The 11,883-nt window shown below is 39.4% G+C and overlaps 1 long non-coding RNA gene across 1 annotated transcript; it reads right to left on the bottom strand.

The window, feature by feature from the left end:
* Positions 1-8,306: 8,306 nt before the first annotated feature.
* Positions 8,307-9,587, bottom strand: LOC125544773. The gene is made up of 3 exons (XR_007299704.1): positions 9,413-9,587; positions 9,214-9,304; positions 8,307-8,624 (listed from the first exon to the last, which is right to left on the bottom strand). It is a non-coding gene; the product is annotated as an uncharacterized LOC125544773 (long non-coding RNA).
* Between the last annotated feature and the right edge of the window lie 2,296 nt (positions 9,588-11,883).

The raw sequence follows: 11,883 nt of genomic DNA, 5'->3' as shown, positions 1-11,883 counted from the left end.
ATTTTAATGCCTTGCTTGAAGAGAAATTGCTTAAAGTTGATGATTTGGCTAGGACGTGGATAGAATTTCTCTTGAGGTTGATTCTTTAAAGCTTAGATCTATTCCTCCTAAGCATGATATCAATTAGTCTCTCAAAGCCATGAGAATTTCCATTTATGAGTGCAAGGAAAGAACCGCTAGGATGCGTGCTACAAAAGATGCCTTTATTAAAGCGTGTTCTTCCAATTCTTATGAAAATCAAGATGAAGATCTAAAAGTTATTGATGTGGCCCCTATTAAATCTTTGTTTTGCAATATGAATCTTGATGAAACTGAATATGATCTTCCTTTACCTAGAAGGCGTTCCAAAAATTCGGAGTATTTAGATCTTGATGATGAAATTGATGAAAGTGGGATTGAAAGAAATAAAACCCTAGATGTGGCTAAACCTACTATATTGGATTTCAAGGAATTTAATTATGAAAATTGCTCTTTAATTGATTGTATTTCCTTGTTGCAATCCGTGCTAAATTCTCCTCATGCTTATAGTCAAAACAAAGCCTTTACCGAACATATTGTTGATGCCTTGATGCAATCTTATGAAGAAAAACTTGAGTTGAAAGTTTCTATCCCTAGAAAACTCTATGATGAGTGGGAACCAACTATTAAAATTAAAATTAAAGATCATGAGTTTTATGCTTTGTGTAATTTGGGTGCTAGTGTCTCCACTATTCCCAAAACTTTGTGTGATTTGCTAGATTTCCGTGATTTTGATGATTGCTCTCTAAACTTGCATCTTGCGGATTCCACTATTAAAAAACCTATGGGAAGAATTAATTATGTTCTTATTGTTGCAAATAGGAATTATGTGCCCGTAGATTTTATCGTTCTTGATATTGATTGCAATCCTTCTCGTCCTATTATTCTTGGTAGACCTTTCCTTAGAACGAATTGTGCGATTATTGATATGAAGGAAGGGAATATTAGATTCTAATTCCCATTAAAAAAGGGCATGGAGCACTGCCCTAGAAAGAAAATAAAATTACTATATGAATCTATCATGAGAGCCACTTATGGATTGCCTACCAAAGATGGCAATACCTGATCTATCCTTGCTTTTATGCCTAACTAGGGGCGTTAAACGATAGCGCTTGTTGGGAGGCAACCCAATTTTATTTTAGTTTTTTGCTTTTTTCTTCTGTTTAGGAATAAATATTTGTTCTAGCCTCTGGTTAGATTTGTTTTTGTGTTTTAATTAGTGTTTGTGCCAACTAAACCGGTAGGATAACCTACGGTAATAGTAATTTGATTCTGCTGCAGAAAACAGAAACTTTGCGTGCACGAGAATAATTATGATAAATCACAGGAACGTGATTTTTAGTTGATTCTTTTTGGTGTAGATCAATAAACAAATTATCTAGAACTTCCTATTTTGGTTGAATTTTTCACTTTCCATAAATTGGCATTAGTTACAGATTACTACAGACTGTTCTGTTTTTGACAGATTCTATTTTTCGTGTGTTGTTTGCTTATTTTGATGAATCTATGGTTAGTAAAATAGTTTATAATCCATAGAGAAGTTGGAATACAGTAGGTTTAACACCAATATGAATAAAGAATGAGTTCATTACAGTACCTTGAAGTGGTGTTTTGTTTTCTTTTGCTAACGGAGCTTACGAGATTTCTGTTGAGTTTTGTGTTGTGAAGTTTTCAAGTTTTGGGTGAAATCTTTTGATGGATTATGGAACAAGGAGTGGCAAGAGCCTAAGCTTGGGGATGCCCATGGCACCCCCAAGATAATCCAAGGACACCAAAAAGTCAAAGCTTGGGGATGCCCCGGAAGGCATCCCCTCTTTCTTCTACTTCCATTGGTAATTTTACTTGGAGCTATATTTTTATTCACCACATGATATGTGTTTTGCTTGGAGTGTCTTGTATTATTTGTGTCTTTGTTTGTTAGTGTGCCACAATCATCCTTGCTGTACACACCTTTTGAGAGAGCCATATATGAATTGAAATTTGTTAGAATACTCTATGTGGTTCACTTATATCTTTTGAGCTATGTAGTTTTGCTCTATGTGCTTCACTTATATCTTTCGAGCATTGTAGTTTTTGCTCTAGTGCTTCACTTAGATCTTTTAGAGCACGGTGGTGGATTTGTTTTAAAAAAACTATTGATCTCTCATGCTTCACTTAGATTATTTTGAGAGTTCCTAATAGCATGGTAATTTGTTTAATAATAATATGCTTGGTATTCATGATTTGTAAAATTTTCTTTTGAGTGCGTTGAATACTAAGAAAAGTTTGATGATTGATAATTGTTTTGAGATATGAAGATGGTGATATTAGAGTCATGCTAGTTGAGTAGTTGTGAATTTGAGAAATACTTGTGTTAAAGTTAGTGATTCCCGTAGCATGCACGTATGGTGAACCGTTATGTGATGAAGTCGGAGCATGATTTATTTATTGATTGTCTTCCTTATGAGTGGCGGTCGGGGACGAGCGATGGTATTTTCCTACCAATCTATCCCCCTAGGAGCATGCGCATAATACTTTTCTTTATGACTAATGTTGAGTCCATGGATTATACACATTTTTTCTTCCTTCCACCATTGCTAGCCTCTCAAATACCGCGCACCTTTTCGCCGATATCTTACACCCGCCGTAAACCTCCCTCAAAACAGCCACCATACCTACCTATCATGGCATTTCCATAGCCATTCCGAGATATATTGCCATGAAACTTTCCACCGTTCCGTTTATTATGACACGCTCCATCATTGTCATATTGCTAGCATGATCATGTAGTTGACATCGTATTTGTGGCAAAGCCACCATTCATAATTCTTTCATACATGTCGCTCATGAATCATTGCATATCCAGGTACACCGTCGGAGGCATTCACATACAGTCATATTTTGTTCTAAGTATTGAGTTGTAATTGTTGAATTGTAAAGTAAATAGAAGTGTGATGATCATCATTTTTAGACCATTGTCCCAAGTGAGGAAAGGATGATGTAGACTATGATTCCCCACAAGTCGGGATGAGACTCCGGACGAAAAAAAAAGAGTCCATAAAAAAGGCCCAAATAAAAAAATAAAAAAATGAGAGAAAAAGAGAAAAGGGACAATGTTACTATCCTTTTACCACACTTGTGCTTCAAAGTAGCACCATGATCTTCATGATAGAGAGTCTCCCATTTTGTCACTTTCATATACTAGTGGGAATTTTTCATTATAGAACTTGGATTGTATATTCCAATGATGGGCTTCGTCAAATTGCCCTAGGTCTTCGTGAGCAAGCAAGTTGGATGCACACCCACCTAGTTTCTTTTGTTGAGCTTTCATATACTTATAGCTCTAGTGCATCCGTTGCATGGCAATCCCTAGTCACTCACATTGATATCTATTGATGGGCATCTCCATAGCCCGTTGATACGCCTAGTTGATGTGAGACTATCTTCCCCTCTTTTTGTCTTCTCCACAACCACCATTCTATTCCACATAGTGCTATATCCATGGCTCACGCTCATGTATTGCGTGAGGATCGAAAAAGTTTGGAAAATGTTAATGTATGAAACAATTGCTTGGCTTGTCATCGGGATTGTGCATGATTTAAATACTTTGTGTGGTGAAGATAGAGCATAGCCAGACTATATGATTTTGTAGGGATAACTTTGTTTGGCCATGTTATTTTGAGAAGACATAATTGCTTTGTTAGTATGCTTGAAGTATTATTGCTTTTATGTCAATATGAGCTTTTGTCTTGAATCTTTCTAATCTGAATATTCATACCATAATTAAGAAGATTTAAATTGAAATTATGCCAAGTAGCATTCCACATCAGAAATTATCTTTTTTATCATTTATCTACTCGAGGACGAGTAGGAATTGAGCTTGGGGATGCTTGATACGTCTCCAACGTATCTATAATTTTTGATTGCTCCATCCTGTAACGGTTGATATCAGATAAATGTAGCAGGAAAAAATGTGAATGACCGTCTACTCAAAAAGATATTTCCGTGTCATAATTTCCAAACTTGTCCATATACTAAAAAAATGCCACCTACACTATTCCAGCCATAGTTATTATAATCCTACACTTTTCTCTGTCATATGCACAATATCACTTCTTGAGTAAAGAGTACAATAATATCCTAGATAATGACAAATGCGAAAGAATAAAATTGCAGGCCTAACAGGGTACAAATTACGTGCTCAAAATCATTTGTAGTTTCAAATCTGCATAAGCAGTGAAGATAAGCATTTTTATATTAAAAATATGATCACAACTTATTTATTGCTGCTTGAAGAATACATACATATATGTTTTTGCAGCATTTAGATTTCAACTACCATTCTTCCATGGTGTTCAGCTCATCCATTTTATTATTATTAGACACATTTCTTGGACCTATCTCTACATCGATGTAACCCATAGAAATTAGGCATTACCTCAAACACATGGTGAGCAAATCTAACAGGTAGGTAGCCAGAGGACGTATGAATGGTATTACGCAAAGGAAAATGGCATGTGGAAAAGTTTATTCTGTTGAATGGGGAGGAGTAATGCTTGCAGCTGAGTATCAATTTCATACTCGTCATGTCGTTGACGACGAACTGAAGCTGGTGCCGCTTGTAAGGTAGACACATGGTGGGTGTCTTGTCGTGGTTGTAGCCATCCTAAGCTTTTGTCCCAATGTCTCGGTCCATCCATGCGAAAAATAGCCTGTATACTAACCATGAACGTACTCAGAAAATGCATGCATGGACCAAATATGGAAGTAGAAAATTGACGACCTTACGGTGACATGTTAACGTTAAATTAGTGCCAGCTAGGAAAACCTAAGAAGTTAAAATCCAACAGATAAATTGGAGACTGAGATTTTTTTTCGAGATTCACCTATAGAGATAAGGATTTGCACATAGCATCTTCTAAAACAATGCACACTCAACCACATCTACTGTAACTGTGAGTATAAAATAATCCATGTGATTCACTTGCAGAAATAAGAATGTGCACACAACATCCTGTAGAAAAAAATATACACACGATAATATTAGCTTTTGTTTTGTGAGAGTACAATATGGCATGCAATGTAACATAAATTCAGTACCTTTGGCATTCCTTCCAAGGATATGCTGTTAGCTCTCACATAGAATTATATCCCGTTTTAAACTTTTCTCCACAATAATCATCGGATAGGAAGTAGCCATTGCCTAGCTCTTTTCGGTAAGCATTACCAAATCTCCACATTCATCTGGAAAAAAAATCATTGGCATGTATACACGGGGAAGGGATGATTGAACTGGGCAGAGGGAAAAGGCATGTTGAGCAACGGAAGCAGCTCGGAATTGATGTCGTACTCCTCGTGTCATCAAGGTCGAAGTGAGGCTCCTGATGCTGCAGCTTGCCAGGCATATACATGTTGTCGTCTTGCCATGGTTGCAGCCACGCTGCTCTGCTCTTTCCTTCGCGACAGTCTCACAACGCCTTGATTAACCTCTATGCATGACACATCTTTGAGACAGCACCCATCCTCATCTGAAATTGGGTCCGTGTCTGCCTATAATCTTTTTCCTATGGATAGGAGAGGGGATGATGATAGATGACAGCAGGCGCACGTGACATGCGATGGAAAGAGGTCGTAAACAGGAGATATAAGCTACTTACATTATAAGGCTGGTGGGCGGTGGCTGCTCGGGAAGAAATCAGCGGCGGACGGAGGGAGCCAAAGTCTGTCCGTGAGATACAACGATGCATGAATTTTTACTGAGCTGGTGAACATTGCGGATCAGGCGTGCAGTCGGGATGCACCAAAAGTTTTGTAAGGCAGTCTGGGACTCACACGGAGGATATTTAGACTACTATATACGTGTGCATCATGTCAACAGAAAAGAGTCCCTCAACTGACCACGACGTGAATAGGAAACCTTATAGAATTCCTTACTTTTTTTACTGCACGTGGCCTCTTTTTATCACAGATTTATTTCTTAATGCACGTTGCCTCTTTCTTTTTAACTTTTTTCAGGCACGCACTTTCAACGTGTCAGTTCAATATACATAACTTTTTAACTTTTTCATGTAACATAATATCATTAAATCTCAGCCGTCAGTTTTGTTTATCAACGTTCTATATTATTTTTGATTATGTGGAAGAACGTGGTGTCTTATTTTACTTGTGTTTTAATTATATAATAGATGAAGGTCATCTTCAATTTCAGCATCCTCTTCAGCCATCTTTTCATCAGCATCCGCTTGATTTGCTGAATGTATTGCATCAAGCTCTTCCACGAGCCTCTTGAGAACATAGAATGATCTGTCATATTGCTGGTCACATCTCATCGCTTTCTTGTTAACCATCAAATTTAGCTGCAGCAAGATGTCTTACTTCGATAGTCTTGAGCAGCCATTCGATGTAGTTGTATTATAGTCCCTTGTATCAAATGTTGGTTGTGATTTTGCAGTCTTTGTGTACCTATTCAGTATATACTTGTTCGGAAATTTGTCAAGCTTCAGGTAGTCCAGTATATTCATGATGTGAAGGCAGAACAGGCTTACATTTTTGTGATGAATGCAGAATACATAGTTTGTAAGCCAGCAATGAGTTTCATATATTCGATATGATACAACTAGTTTAGGTATTTAATGAGTTTGTTTTTCCACTCACCTGTGTGTGTCCAAAGCTTGCATTCACACTCGTATATTTCATTGTCTACGTCGGCTACAACCTGAAATTCATGCTTTGACCAGGCAAATCTTTCTTCATCATCATGGCCAGCCTTGTTGTGGTAGTACACCAGGTACTTAGTGGGATCTGTTGTAGGCTTTGCGCGAAATAGCGTGGCTTTTCTCATCCTAGTCCTCATCTCGTTGTACACGGCTCTCGTGTACTTGATAGCCATGTCTTCCTCGTAGCCGTATGTTGTTTTTGTCAAAGGATTGGTCTGCACATGTCAAAAAATAAGATATTAGTCAAAGCAGAGTCGTGGGTTTCATTTTTTTTAAATACAGTGTGCACATGTTGAAGGAAGTCATAATATGATGCGGGTGTTTTTTTGTCTTAATATCATGCTGGTCATTGTTTGCTCGTTCTCCTTCTGCATCCGAGTTTGTATGCAAGCATTTACCCACCTAGCAAACTTGTGTAGGTTCTGGGTCCCGTTGACAAACCCTCTCTTGAGCACGTGATTCATACTCTTGCTTTGTTGTGTCGAAGTCAATCTAGCACAGGAAATGTTCTTGTAATATGCCGATATCCACATCTTCCTATCATTCCACAACTGCATCATCATCTGGTCGTTCTGCAGGTTGTACATTTGCACGAGGGCAGCCCAGGCAGCTTCAAACTCCGTTGGCATTAGCGGCTAGTTTAAGATTGTTGTGAACTCCTCTTTGAATGTTTCATACTTTTTGTACAACAACGCGAGGTATTCCTTGAACTTCTTCAGGATGTGCCAACGGCATAGCTTGTGGACGGTGTTTGAGAATGACTGTGGTATAGCTTTCGCCATCGACGGGCACTGGTCTGCTAAAATAAAACTTGCTTCTTTTCACTGTTGTTGGACTTATGTTGTACAAATGCTTGAACTTCACAGGTAGCAGTAAGACTAACTAATAATGTCACATATATTTTTCCTTACAGCAGTGTTGTTGAATTTCTGTGCTACAAGTGCTTGAACTTTACAGGTAGACTTATTACTAACTAATAATGTCACATATATTTATAGCAGTGTTGTTGAACTTCTGTGGTACCAGTGCTTGAACTTCACATACATAACTATATTTTTTCTAAACATGTTTCATATATTTTTTCTTACAGTATTGTCCCTGAACTTCTATGATTTCTATATTTGAACTTCACATCCATAACTATTTTTTTCTAAACATGTGACCTATATTTTTTTCTTTCTTGTACTGTTTGTTGGACTTCTGTGCTAACAGTGGTTCAACTGCTTGCTTTACATTATTTTTCAGATAAAACCAATGTACCCAGATACAGATCCCACTACTAGGAAAAAGGCTACTAGCAGCGCGGGTACACGCGCTACTAGTATCGCGCCATAGCTAATAGTTAGTAGTAGCGTGGGTGAAACCCATGCTACTACTAACATTTTAGTAGTAGCGCGGGTGCAATCCGCGCTTCTAGTAATGAAATAGTAGTAGCGCCTCAGGTTTTTTCCCATGCTAGTACTAAAAAGTAGTAGTAGCCTGGATGCATACCCACGCTACTACTAGCGAAGTAGTAGTAGCGCGTCTGGTGTTTTCCCACGCTACTACTAACTAATTAGGAAGTAAAAAAATAAAATCCAACAACATTACACATCATTACTAATCCAAGATTTATAATAAACCAGCGGCATTAGAGCACATCCTGTAAGAGCATACATATTGTCATGGCTTTTCATGCCTTCAATTAAAACACCTACACTTCTTGAAGTCACTTACTCCCTGCTAGTGCAAACATAGTTACAAGCAAACAAAAATGCATAAAAACACCAAAAGTGGCATCCTATCTCTCCAAATGATCCGCTCCCTCTGCATCCTTGCAAGCATCTTCACGATAAGCAAATCCACAGGAAAAAAGTCAACTTAGCATGTACTCCCTCTGTCAACTATCCAGAGTAGATTTTATCAATTGCCCTTGCCATGTTCAAGAAACACTAAATTAAGAATATTTCTACTCTAAATACAGGAGGCATCAGACAGAAAACAAAAGATGAGCAATATCATATGAGCAGAATAAAAAGGAGTTTGGACCATAGCATGGTTAACAATAAAATATAGTGCTCTAACAAAAGCAAGAGTGCAACACGTTGCCCTGTTCCCCTTTCAAATATCAACACACTAAAAAAGGCAATAAACACAAACATATAATTTTGGACTACAGCAAAAATCAGTTGCAGAAAGTCACGAAGATTATATTGTTAAAGTATTCCATTTTCAGATGTTAGAACAGGATATTGCAAAAGCAAAATATATGAAGATCAAATACTGAAGCAGCTACAATGCCCGAATTGGTCTTTTACAGCAGGTGAGAAGCACACACTAAAACATTAAAAGCCAAGCACATCATATCTGTTGAAACTACCTAAATGGCACGGCAACAACACTTCCTTTTAAATAGTTTGAGAAGCCATGCATTTAATGGCAGCCACAACAGTATGCATCTAGATGCCCCTTTAACATAACATAATTCTAGATATAGTGCATGCACAAGAAGAGTACGCACCAGTACGACCGCTCCAAACGAGCTGCTGATGATGAAAAGGAGACCACCAAAGGCTTTAAGAAACATGGTATAGGCAATGACAGACTTTGATCTGTAAACAAACAGAACAAAAGCCATAAAAAACAGGAACTAGGTGAATGGATCCTTAAAAAGGAAACAATGATGTACAACGGGGCAAGCGACCAGAAAGTATCCATACATCAATGTGTGGCACTGCCATCCCAAATTCCCAATGCTGGCGGAGACCTGCTTGACAAAGAAGTCCCAACATGATAAATGCATAATCATTTTAACAGGGATTAAATATAATTGGTTCCGTATAATAAGACAGAATATATATTTGGTTTCTTTATATCTAAGAATAAACCGATATGCCCAGTTATCATGGATTGATGCCTCAAAGAACTTGGTGCTGCAATGGTGCTGCAATGGCAACAATACTTCCTTTTTATTAGTTTGAGAACGGGGCAAGCAACTAGAAAATATCCATACATCAATGTGTGGCTCTGCCATCCCAATGCTGGCGGACACCTGCTTGACAAAGAGGTTGAACTTCGGCTTCAGAGACTCGTTAACTATTCCGTGGAGTGAATATGTGTTACTATAATTTGATCAATGTACTATAATTTGAACAGAAGCAGCAACAACACTAATGTAGCAAAATATATAACAGTATATATTCATGGCGCATACAAGAATTAAGATAGCAAAAAATATGATGATTAGAGCATGTTCTCAAGAATTTAGTGCCGCACCCATAAGTGATGTCACTATAATAATTAGAGGCAGATAGCGATTGAGTACTGTAGAGGAATTATAACAAGGGATACACCTCCTTAAGTTACTTTCTCAAACTAAATTATATAGATAGGGAAATATAATGTACAGTAGAACATATTGTACTGTCAAAGCAACCAGAACCTTGTAAAAGTTTCTGTTCAAAAGCTAAATCACTTACACTACCGTGAATATATTTCAAGGAAAACCCTTGATTTGGAAGTTTCAAATAAAAGAAAGGTCCCATTCAATTTGGATACTATTGATTACAGCTTACAGAATGATATATTGGTGGCTAAGAGATCAATCCATTGTTTAAATCCAAGAAAATAAACAGGGACAGAAGTGGGGATAATAATTTGTGTTTTGGATATGATTGATTACAGCTTATGGAATGATATCTTAGTGACTAGTAGGAGACCACTGCATCGCCAACAATCTTAGCCCACTCCATTGCAGCTCCCGGCATCATCTAGACTAATCAGCTGGCATCCACATAAAAATAATCAACTATGCAATCCAACCAAAAAAAGTTCCTTGCAAAAACATCAGCAGTACATACTCTCCCTCAAACTAATCAAACCGGCCAAAGCAGTCCTGAATCAAATACTAATGCTTCATGAACAAATTCAGCAACAGGGAACCCCATAGCTCACTGCCAAGATTTTGTGTGCCTGGGAACCTAACAAATATGGAAATAAACTGCTTCACTGCTACATCCGAATATACTATGACTCGTTCATGAACCCCAACAACAAGATATACCACGCAGGCCCCAATCAACACGTTTCTGTGACTAAGAATGTAAATTTGGTCCAGATATGAGATTGCAGAACAATAGACAAAAAGAAAATAGAGGTTATTGATTTTTACTGACCTGCGCGTCCAGCTGCTGGTGGCTTCAGAGCACACCTCGCCCACCACTGCATCCACAGGCAGCCGTGCACAGCCGGCGGCACAGACCGCGGCATTTGGGACGCTCATGAATCCTGTGACTCCGCTGGGAAGAAGGAACTGCTCCTCGCCCCGGGCGCAACACACATCCTATGAATCGACGGAGCCGGCAAATCAGTCAGAAATCCCTAAAATCTGTGCCAGTTTCTACCAATGGCTGTTTGCCGGAGAGGGGAACAAAACATACCCGTTAATCTCGATGCCATTGGTAGACATCTCGCCGGCGACGGAACAGCACGGCCGTCGCTGTTCGACGAACTGATGCAGATTTGGGACAGCGGCCGCGGGCTCCTCCCCCTCCTCGCGCTCGCGCTTCCGCGCGGGGGACTGGTGCTCCTCCTCGTCCGCGCCCATCGCCGGCCGCTGGGAGGAAGGAGGAGAGAGAAGGGGCGAGCGGAGGAGGAAGGGGAAGGGAGGGGGAGGAGGAGGAGGTGGGGTGTTGCGCGCGGCTGGCGTGGGTGGGGGCGGCGGCGAGGAGATCGTGGGGAGAGGAGCCGGGGTGGGGTGGACCGAGGAGATCGTGTGGAGTTCGTGCGAGAGTTTTTTTGGGATGTGAGAGAGTTTTTTTAGTGGTGGGGTGGGAGTGGATCGGGCCGGGGTAGATGGTGCAGTAGTGGACACGGTTAGTAATAGCGTGGGGGTCTTACCTACACTATAGCTACCTACTTAGTAGTAGCGCGGGTTTTCTACCCCTCGCTACTACTATGCCCTGTTTCAGGGGTATGATGAAGATCATTTAGTAGTAGCGCGGGTTTATACCCTTCGCTGCTACTATCAACTTAGTAGTAGCGCGGTTTTTATACCCCACGCTGCTACTAATTAGCAGTAGAGCCCGTTTTTCGACCGCGCTACTGATAAACTTCTGTGTATAAGGTTTTCCCTAATAGTGCCCATAGACCGAAAAATTGATGAAACTTGTAGAGTTCTTTTTTTGAACTT

The sequence above is a fragment of the Triticum urartu genome, chromosome 1, assembly GCF_003073215.2.
Source record: "Triticum urartu cultivar G1812 chromosome 1, Tu2.1, whole genome shotgun sequence".
NCBI classification, from domain to species: domain Eukaryota; kingdom Viridiplantae; phylum Streptophyta; class Magnoliopsida; order Poales; family Poaceae; genus Triticum; species Triticum urartu.
This window is presented reverse-complemented; position numbering and strand designations above follow the sequence as displayed.